Source organism: Lolium perenne, chromosome 1 (assembly GCF_019359855.2).
Source record: "Lolium perenne isolate Kyuss_39 chromosome 1, Kyuss_2.0, whole genome shotgun sequence".
NCBI classification, from domain to species: domain Eukaryota; kingdom Viridiplantae; phylum Streptophyta; class Magnoliopsida; order Poales; family Poaceae; genus Lolium; species Lolium perenne.
The window spans coordinates 138,960,352-138,971,918 of record NC_067244.2 but is presented as its reverse complement, the minus strand read 5'-3'; positions in this window follow the sequence as shown (position 1 = coordinate 138,971,918).

Genomic DNA, 11,567 nt, shown 5'->3' with positions numbered 1-11,567 from the left:
CGGAGGAACGGAACCAACTAGTTCCACAAAAAGGAATATTCCCTCTATATGCGGAACCAACCCATTCCACCAAATCGGTGGAATGTGGAGGAACGGCTGGCTAAACAACTTTGTCAACCCACTGTCAACAAGAAAACGACATAATCTCTCCCTTGCCCCTCGTCTCTCCCTTGCCACACCGTCTGGCGGCTAGCAGGAACCACGCGCGGCGGCGACTTCGGGCGCGGCGGCTGCGGCGGATTCAGGCACGGCGGCAGCAGCTCCAGGCGCAGCGGCGGCTTCATGCGCGGCGCCCGCGACGGATTCAGGCACGTGGCGGCGGCTTCAGGTGCGCGGCAGCGGCAGCAGCGGCTTCAGCGCGGCGGCGGCGGTTCCTGCGGGCGGCGGCGGGGCTGCTGTGGCGGCGGCGGCGGTTCTGCGGGCGCGGCGGCGCGGCGGTTCCTGCAGGTCGCGGTGGCGGCGATTCCTGCGAGCGGCGGCGGCGGTCCTGCGGGGCGCGGCGGCGACGATTCCTGCGAGCGGCTACGGAGGTTCCCGCGGGGCGCGGCGGCGGCGATTCCAGCGGGCGGCGGCGACGATTCCAGCGGGCAACGGCGGTGGTTTCTGCGAACTATTGCTCGCGGCGGGCGGGCAAATCTCGGCCTGGTGCTGGACAAAACTAGTTTAGCACAAAGTAAATTCAGTTTAGGCTCAAAATTAAGCTTAGATGGAGACATTCCATTCTACCTATTTTCCTCCCAACCGAACACGCGAATGGAGTGGAATGGAACCGTTCCGTTCCAGTGGAATGGAACCATTCCATTCCATTCTATCTCATCCTACAACCGAACACACCCTTACTACCGCTCCAATTGAAGCATTCACTTCATCAGTATGAAATCCCGCGTCCATGTTCAGTTTAACAAAGTCCGAGGGTGGTTGATACGTCCAATTTGCATCACTATTTTATATCATAATTTGCTGTTATTCATTGATATATTTCATATTGGGACACAATACTTATGTTATTTCATCTATTTTGCATGTTTCATCATTATTGGAGGACCAAGCACCGGAGCCAGGATTCTGCTGGAAAAAGCACCGTCAGAACGCAATATTTCGGAAGATCAACTGTGGAAGGAAATTATACCAAAAATCCTATTTTTCAAGATGACGAAGGAAGCCAGAAGGAGGGGCCAGGAGGACCCAGGGTGGGCCCACACCCTAGGGCGGCGCGGCCCATGCCCTGGCCGCGCCGCCATGTGGTTTGGGGGGCCCACGACCCCTTTCGCCTCCTTTTCTTCGCGAAATCCTTCGTCCCAAAAACCTAAGCCACTGAGGGTACCTCGCGAAGAGTTACAGCTGCCTCTGCGGGGCGGAGAACACCAGAGAGAAAAGAGCTCTCCGGCGGGCAGGAATCCGCCGGGGAAATTCCCTCCAGGAGGGGGAAATCGACGCCATCGTCACCATCATCGAGCTGGACATCATCGCCATCACCATCATCATCATCTCCACCATCATCACCGCCGTCATCACCGCTGGACACCGTCACCGCCGTAGCAATTTGGGTTTGATCTTGATTGTTTGATAGGGGAAACTCTCCCGGTATCGATCTCTGCTTGTTGTTGATGCTATTGAGTGAAACCATTGAACCAAGTTTATGTTCAGATTGTTATTCATCATCATATCACCTCTGATCATGTTCCATATAATGTCTCGTGAGTAGTTCGTTTAGTTCTTGAGGACATGGGTGAAGTCTAAATGTTAGTAGTGAACTATGGTTGAGTAATATTCAATGGTATGATATTTAAGTTGTGGTGTTATTCTTCTAGTGGTGTCATGTGAACGTCGACTACATGACACTTCACCATTTATGGGCCTAGGGGAATGCATCTTGTACTCGTTTGCCAATTGCGGGGTTGCCGGAGTGACAGAAACCTAAACCCCCGTTGGTATATCGATGCAGGAGGGATCGCAGGATCTCAGAGTTTAAGGCTGTGGTTAGATTTATTCTTAATTACTTTCTTGTAGTTGCGGATGCTTGCAAGGGGTATAATCACAAGTATGTATTAGTCCTAGGAAGGGCGGTACATTAGCATAGGTTCACCCACACAACACTTATCATAACAATGAAGATTATTTAGCCGTATGTAGCGAAAGCACTAGACTAAAATCCCGTGTGTCCTCGAGAACGTTTGGTCATCATAAGTAAACAAACCGGCTTGTCCTTTGTGCTAAAAAGGATTGGGCCACTCGCTGCAATTATTACTCTCGCACTTTACTTACTCGTACTTTATTCAACTGTTACATCAAAACCCCCTGAATACTTGTCTGTGAGCATTTACAGTGAATCCTTCATCGAAACTGCTTGTCAACACCTTCTGCTCCTCGTTGGGATCGACATTCTTACTTATCGAAGATACTACGATACACCCCCTATACTTGTGGGTCATCAAGACTATTTTCTAGCGCCGTTGCCGGGGAGTGAAGCGCTATTGGTAAGTGGAATTGGTAAGGAAAACCTTTACTGTTGTGCTGATTTTATTTCTGCCTGCTGCTATAAGTCATTATGGAGAGATCTTCTCTTCAATTTTTATTTGGGAAATCTACTACTACTGCAACGGTAGTGGATGAGGCGCCAGGTGAGGAAGTAATACCATATAAAATACCTATGAAAATTATTGAACGTGTTATGGAGAACCGCTATGAAGAGGATGGAACTGTCCATCCCGGTGATCATTTACTGTTTTTGCATGAATTATGCGGGTTATTCAAATGTGCAGGTATTGCTATGGATGAAGTGAGGAAGAAACTATTCTCTTTATCGCTGTCTGGTAAAGCGGCGCATTGGTATAAATTACTGGATAATGGGGATTCTCTTGAATGGAATGATATTGTGCCCCAGTTTTATTCTAAGTTCTATCCTCCAAGTGAAATTCATAAGGATCGGAATCGCATATATAATTTTTGGCCTCATGGTGGAGAGAGTATTGCCCAAGCTTGGGGGAGATTGAAGTCTTTAATGCTCAAATGCCCCATTCATGAGCTTCCTGGTAATGTTATTATTGATAATTTCTATGCAAGACTTTCTTTTCAAGACAAGACCTTGCTGGATACTTCTTGTTCTGGATCATTTACATGCAACAAAGAAGAGTTTAAAAGGGACCTTCTTGATCGGATCCAAGAAAATACTGAAGGATGGGAGAACGACAAGGATAGAGAATCAGGTATAATTTATGATTATAAATGCATTGAAGCTTTTATGGATACTGATAAATTTCGTAATATGAGTGCTACATATGGTCTTGATTCTCAAGTTGCTGCAAATCTTTATAAAGCTTTTGCCTCTCATTATGAATTGCCAAAGAAGAATTTTGATAAGTATCATGAACCGTATAAAGATAAAATTGATTCATCTATTAATAAATGTGTTGTAGTTGAAACTGCTGATCATATTATTCCTGAAGTTTATATTGAAAAAACTCCTTTCCCTGCTAAAATGAAGGAGTACTCTGTTATAAATAGTGCAGTTCATAAAAGTGAAAAGAAACCTGTAGAACCTGAAGAACAAATAAAAGTTGAACCTGCTGTTGCAATAATTAAAGATCTTGTGACTGAAAATGTGGAGGATGGTCATATTATTTTCTGTGAAGATGCTTATAATATTGTTTCACATCCTAATAAACCCAAACAAGCTAGTGTTCCTATGCTATCTGTTAGAATTGGTGATCATTGCTATTATGGATTATGTGATATTGGTGCAAGTGTTAGTGCTATTCCGTATGAGCTTTACACGGAGATTATGCACGAAATTGATTCTTGTGAACTTGAAGATATTGATGTGGTTATTCAGCTGGCTAATAGAGAAACTATTTCTCCAATTGGTATTGTTCGAGATGTGGAAGTTTTATGCGGTAAGATTAAATATCCTGCTGACTTTTTGGTACTTGGTTCTGCTGCTAGTGATTATTGTCCTATTATTTTTGGTAGACCTTTTCTAAATACTTGTGGAGCTATTATAGATTGTAAGAAAGAAAAAATTTTGACTAAATTTGCTGGTGAATCTTATGAGTTTAACATCTCTAAATTTACCAAAACTCCTTATAAAGCTGATTTGCCTAGTAATGATTTTAAAATGAAGCAGTGTGCATCTATTGTTCTTGTTCCTAACAATCCTTTGCAGCAATATCTGGAGGATAGCGAGAGTGAAGTTTTTAGGAAAGAAAGAGATGAGCTTGAGGAAATTTTTCTCCGCCAACCTATTCTGAAGCATGATTTACCGGTGGAAGATTTGGGTACAACACCGCCACCTAAGGAAGATCCTGTTTTTGATTTAAAGCCTTTACCTGATAATCTTAAACATGCTCATATTGATGATAAGAAAATATATCCTGTTATTATTAGTTCTAAGCTTTCAGGGATTGAGGAGGAAAGGTTATTGGAAATATTGAAGAAGCACCGAGGAGCTATTGGCTACACTCTTGATGATTTGAAAGGGATTTCTCCTTCTATTTGCCAAACATGCTATTAATATGGAAGATGATGCAAAGCCTGTTGTTGAACATCAGCGTCGTCTAATTCCGAAGATGAAGGAAGTGGTAAGGAATGAGGTATTACGACTTCTTGAAGCTGGTATTATATATCCTATTGCTGATAGTAGATGGGTTAGTCCTGTGCATTGCGTTCCCAAGAAAGGAGGAATGACTGTTGTGCCTAATGATAATGATGAGCTCATCCCTCAAAGAGTAGTTGTAGGGTAAAGAATGTGCATTGATTTTCGAAAAGTTAATAAAGTTACTAAGAAAGATCATTACCCTTTACCATTTATTGATCAAATGCTAGAAAGATTGTCTAAAAATACTCATTTTTGCTTTCTTGATGGTTATTCTGGGTTTTCACAAATTGCTGTTAAAGCTAAAGATCAAGAGAAAACCACTTTTACTTGTCCTTATGGAACTTATGCTTATAGACGCATGCCTTTTGGTTTATGTAATGCTCCTGCTACTTTTCAAAGATGCATGTCTGCTATTTTTCATGGTTTTTGTGAAAGTATTGTAGAGGTATTCATGGATGATTTTTCCGTCTATGGGAATTCTTTTGATAGTTGCTTGCGAAACCTTGATAAAGTTTTGCAGAGATGTGAAGAAACTAACCTTGTTCTTAATTGGGAGAAATGCCACTTTATGGTTAATGAAGGAATTGTATTGGGACATAAAATTTCTGAGAGAGGTATTGAAGTTGATAGAGCTAAAGTTGAAGCAATTGAGAAGATGCCCTATCCAAGGGACGTTAAAGGTATTCGTAGTGTTCTTGATCATGCTAGGTTTTATAGGAGATTTATTAAAGATTTCTCCAAGATTTCAAAGCCTCTTACTAATCTTCTTCAAAAAGATGTACCATTTGTTTTTGATGATGATTGTAAGGAAGCTTTTGAAACTCTTAAGAAAGCCTTAACAACTGCTCCTATAGTTGAACCTCCTGATTGGAACTTACCCTTTGAGATTATGTGTGATGCTAGTGATTTTGCTGTAGGCGCTGTTCTTGGACAGCGAGTAGATAAAAAGCTGAATGTTATTCATTATGCTAGTAAAACTCTTGATGCTGCTCAAAGAAATTATGCTACAACTGAAAAGGAATTATTAGCTGTAGTCTTTGCTTGCGATAAATTTAGATCTTATATTGTTGATTCAAAAGTTACTATTCATACTGATCATGCTGCAATTAGATACCTAATGACAAAGAAAGATGCTAAGCCTAGGCTTATTAGATGGGTACTTCTTTTGCAAGAATTTGATTTACATATTGTAGATAGGAAAGGTGCTGATAATCCTGTTGCTGATAACTTGTCTAGATTGGAAAATATTGCTTATGATCCTGTTCCTGTTAATGATAGTTTTCCAAATGAACAATTGGCTGTAATAAAGGTGAGCTCGCGAGACAGTCCTTGGTATGCTGATTATGCTAACTTTATTGTTTCCAAGTACGTGCCTCCGACCTTTTTAGCTCAGCAAAGGAGGAAATTCTTTTATGACTTGAGGCATTATTTCTGGGATGACCCACACTTATATAAAGAAGGAGTGGATGGTATTATGCGAAGATGTGTTCCCGAATATGAACAACAGGAGATATTGAGTAAATGTCATGGTAGTGCTTATGGAGGACATCACGCCGGAGAAAGAACCGCGCAAAAGGTTCTACAATCAGGTTTTTATTGGCCAACTCTCTTCAAGGATGCGAGAAAGTTTATTTTATCTTGTGATGAATGCCAAAGGGTTGGTAATATCTCCAGACGCAATGAAATGCCTATGAATTATACTCTTGTTATTGAACCGTTTGATTGTTGGGGATTTGACTTCATGGGACCTTTTCCGTCCTCGGAAGGTAACACTCACATACTTGTTGCTGTTGATTATGTTACTAAATGGGTGGAAGCTATACCTACAAAAAGTGCTGATGGTGAGACCTCTTTAAGAATGCTTTTAGATATTATTTTTCCTAGATTTGGAGTACCTAGATATATTATGACTGATGGAGGTTCTCATTTTATTCATGGAGGTTTTAGAAAAACTCTTGCTAAGTATGGTATTAATCATAGAATTGCTTCCGCTTATCATCCTCAAACTAGTGTCAAGTAGAATTATCAAATAGAGAGATTAAATCTATTTTGGGAAAGACCGTTAATAAAACTAGAAAGAATTGGGCTAGTAAATTGAAGGATGCACTATGGGCTTATAGAACTGCTTATAAAAATCCCATGGGAATGTCACCTTATAAAATGGTTTATGGGAAAGCTTGTCATTTACCTTTAGAACTAGAGCACAAGGCTTATTGGGCTGTTAGAGAATTAAATAAAGATCCAAAACTTGCCGGTGATAAGAGGTTGTTGCAATTAAGTTCTCTAGATGAATGGAGAAGTGAAGCTTATGAAAATGCTAAACTCTTTAAAGAGAAAGTTAAAAAATGGCATGATAGGAGGATTATCAAAAGAGAATTTAATATTGGGGATAAAGTCCTATTGTATCGGTCTCGTCTCAGATTCTTTGCAGGGAAATTACTCTCGAAATGGGAAGGACCGTATGTTGTCGAGGAGGTGTATCGTTCAGGAGCAATCAAAATTAGCTCTCTCCAAGGCAATGCTACGCAAGTGGTGAATGGACAAAGACTCAAGCATTATATCTCAGGTGATTCCTATAATGTTGATATTGATATTATTCAAGTGGAAACACCGGAAGCTTTCATCAAAGGGCAAATTGACAGTCCGCCAGAACTCGACTTTGAATAGGTAACAGTACTGGTAATGAAAAGTACGCAATTTACTTTCCGAATAATATTTTTGCTATTTTTGGAAAATATGAAAAATTACGAGTTCGAAACGGAGTGGAAAGGACGCACGAGGGCGTGGCACCATAGGCCGGCGCGGCCTGACCAGGGCCCGCGCCGCCCTATGGTTTGGCCGCCCCGTCGCCCCTTTCCGACTCTGGTTCGATCTGGTACTTTCCGTTTGTCGTGAAAAATTTTGCTATATAATCCCCCGGACCCCTGGAGGTCCGTATATCGTTTTCTCGACGTGTTTTGTTTCGAGCTGTTTCTGCCAGGATCTGTTTTCAGTTTAGAAGCACCATGGTCTCCAAGAACAAGGGCAAGGAGTTTTCGGATGAAGATGATCGAGATCTTGGGTGGAAAGAGAAAGACAAGGACGTCAAGGAAGAGGATGAAGAAGAGGTGGAGGAAGATTCGCGCGCACACCCGCGCGCTACTATCGCAAGCATCAAGGTGGTGGACAACCCTTTTAGTGCAAACAAGAGCGCAAGAATTCGCACTGGAGGAGGGGTTCCACGTCATTACCTAGCTCCGAAAACATCTCCATCAGGCACTCATCACCCCTTCCACAATCTAATTTTCAATAATCAAATTGAAGGGACTCCCAAGGCAGCATTGCCTAGCCAGTGGGATATAGATCGCTCTAACACTGCAGGAGAGAAGGAGCCTGAGGCTGAAGAGTGGGGAAATAACTCCAAGAGCTGGGACTCGCCGTCAGACAGACTCTTTAACCGCGTCGAGCACAATTCAGAGATGATTCGCAATCTCATATACAGGATTGACGAGCTTCAGGAGCTTATTGAGAAGCTTGTCAGGAATTCATCACCACCATCACCAAAGGAGTAATTCATCATCGGTATTGGCATCCCCTTGGTTTGTTCCAAGCTTGGGGGAGTGCCGCGGTATCACATTATCATTACCTTTTACTTTTATTTGTCAAGTAGTGTCATATCATGAGTAGGGAAGTTATCATATAAGATGGGTTGCAGTTGGAAGTATCTCTCTTTAGTTGGTTATCTATGTATCCCTTGGTGTGAGTTATCGTTATGGAATATTAATGAGAAGTTTTATCATTTACATATTGCACATCTTATTCTAGTTTGCAATCTCTATTGTATGATTTACCTTGTTGTTAGTATTGGTATCACTTTGGGAGCATTGAATAAATCTATTTGGTTTTGGCAAACTTAGCATTGGTCAATAGCAACAACACTTTGAGGTTTAGTTAGAAAAGAGAAATACATATAGATGTTTCATTGTCTTTCTTTCTTGTTAGCTCATAGCTTATTATTCTGAAGTTAAGATTGTTTGTGCTTACAAGGAAGATGCATGATTGTTTCTATCATATGTATATTTGTTTGTTTCCCTCGACTCTTATGCTTGCTAATTAACCTTGCTAGCCAAAGACCTGTACTGAGAGGGAATACTTCTCGTGCATCCAAACCTTAACCCAAACCTATGTCATTTGTGTCCACCATACCTACCTACTACATGGTATTTTCTGCCATCCCAAGTAAATACTTCATGTGCTACCTTTAAACAATTCAAAACTTAGTATCTCTTATTTGTGTCAATGTTTCATAGCTCATGAGGAAGTATGTGGTGTTTTATCTTTCAATCTTGTTGGGCAACTTCCACCAATGGACTAGTGGCTTCATCCGCTTATCCAATAACTTTGCAAAAAGAGCTGGCAATGGGATTCCCAGTCCCAAATTAATTAAACTAAATAGACACTCCTCCATGGTATGTGATTGATGGACGGCACCCGAAGGATTCGGTTAGCCATGGCTTGTGTAAGCAAAGGTTGGGGGGAGTGTCATCATCATCATAAAGCTAAAATAAAAAGGCACTCCTTCATGGTATGAGATTGTTGGCAGGCACCCGAGGATTCGGTTAGCCATGGTTTGTGAAAGAAAGGTTGGAAGGAGTGCCACACAAAATGAAAATAATATGGGAGCCGCTCTTAGGAGGTTGTCTGGCAAGGGGGTTAGAGTACCCGCTACCAGTCGTTGACAACAACAAACACCTCTTAAAATGTTACTTTTATTCTCTTTATATGATTGCATAACTGAAAAAGCTCTAGCACATGATTTAATCCCTGCTTCCCTCTGCGAAGGGCCTGTCTTTTACTTTATGTTGAGTCAGTAAACCTATTTCCCTCCATCTCAAGCAAGCATTTGAGTAGTTGTGATCAAACCATTATATTGTGATTTGCTTCATCATGTCTTTTATTCTTCCTTGTTTAGTACAAGTTTTATCTGAATGAATATAGCTTTGCACGTTATCAATGATTATGAAGAGACCATTATGATTGAGTATGCAAGTTGTGCCTTATAAACTTTAACATGAGAGCGCTGCTCAATGAGATAAATATAATCTGTTAATTGTTCTCTGACCAAGAACGAAGTTTGCCATCACCAATTATGATTTCTTATGCACCTTTAATTGTGATTACCTTATACTTGTTTCAAGTTGAGTTATGAGAGGTTGTTTACTATAATGTCCTGTGTGAATGGATATGATGCTTCTTGTCCGTATTTTATTTATCGACTCTTCACTCCATAAACATGTGGTCCTGTCTATCGAGTTCAGTTTCGCTTGGGGACAAGCGAAGTCTAAGCTTGGGGGGAGTTGATACGTCCAATTTGCATCACTATTTTATATCATAATTTGCTGTTATTCATTGATATATTTCATATTGGGACACAATACTTATGTTATTTCATCTATTTTGCATGTTTCATCATTATTGGAGGACCAAGCACCGGGGCCAGGATTCTGCTGGAAAAAGCACCGTCAGAACGCAATATTTCGGAAGATCAACTGTGGAAGGAAATTATACCAAAAATCCTATTTTTCAAGATGACGAAGGAAGCCAGAAGGAGGGGCCAGGAGGACCCAGGGTGGGCCCACACCCTAGGGCGGCGCGGCCAGGGCCCATGCCCTGGCCGCGCCGCCATGTGGTTTGGGGGGCCCACGACCCCTTTCGCCTCCTTTTCTTCGCGAAATCCTTCGTCCCGAAAACCTAAGCCACAGAGGGTACCTCGCGAAGAGTTACAGCCGCCTCTGCGGGGCGGAGAACACCAGAGAGAAAAGAGCTCTCCGGCGGGCAGGAATCCGCCGGGGAAGTTCCCTCCAGGAGGGGGAAATCGACGCCATCGTCACCGTCATCGAGCTGGACATCATCGCCATCACCATCATCATCATCTCCACCATCATCACCGCCGTCATCACCGCTGGACACCGTCACCGCCGTAGCAATTTGGGTTTGATCTTGATTGTTTGATAGGGGAAACTCTCCCGGTATCGATCTCTGCTTGTTGTTGATGCTATTGAGTGAAACCATTGAACCAAGTTTATGTTCAGATTGTTATTCATCATCATATCACCTCTGATCATGTTCCATATGATGTCTCGTGAGTAGTTCGTTTAGTTCTTGAGGACATGGGTGAAGTCTAAATGTTAGTAGTGAACTATGGTTGAGTAATATTCAATGGTATGATATTTAAGTTGTGGTGTTATTCTTCTAGTGGTGTCATGTGAACGTCGACTACATGACACTTCACCATTTATGGGCCTAGGGGAATGCATCTTGTACTCGTTTGCCAATTGCGGGGTTGCCGGAGTGACAGAAACCTAAACCCCCGTTGGTATATCGATGCAGGAGGGATCGCAGGATCTCAGAGTTTAAGGCTGTGGTTAGATTTATTCTTAATTACTTTCTTGTAGTTGCGGATGCTTGCAAGGGGTATAATCACAAGTATGTATTAGTCCTAGGAAGGGCGGTACATTAGCATAGGTTCACCCACACAACACTTATCATAACAATGAAGATTATTTAGCCGTATGTAGCGAAAGCACTAGACTAAAATCCCGTGTGTCCTCGAGAACGTTTGGTCATCATAAGTAAACAAACCGGCTTGTCCTTTGTGCTAAAAAGGATTGGGCCACTCGCTGCAATTATTACTCTCGCACTTTACTTACTCGTACTTTATTCAACTGTTACATCAAAACCCCCTGAATACTTGTCTGTGAGCATTTACAGTGAATCCTTCATCGAAACTGCTTGTCAACACCTTCTGCTCCTCGTTGGGATCGACATTCTTACTTATCGAAGATACTACGATACACCCCCTATACTTGTGGGTCATCAGTGGTCGGATCTAGTCATGTAATTTGCTCCTGCAATTCTTATCGTGTGCTTATAAACTATTTAAATTTATCTGATTGTAAATAATATTTTCTTTTCATTCATATCAATCAGGTGA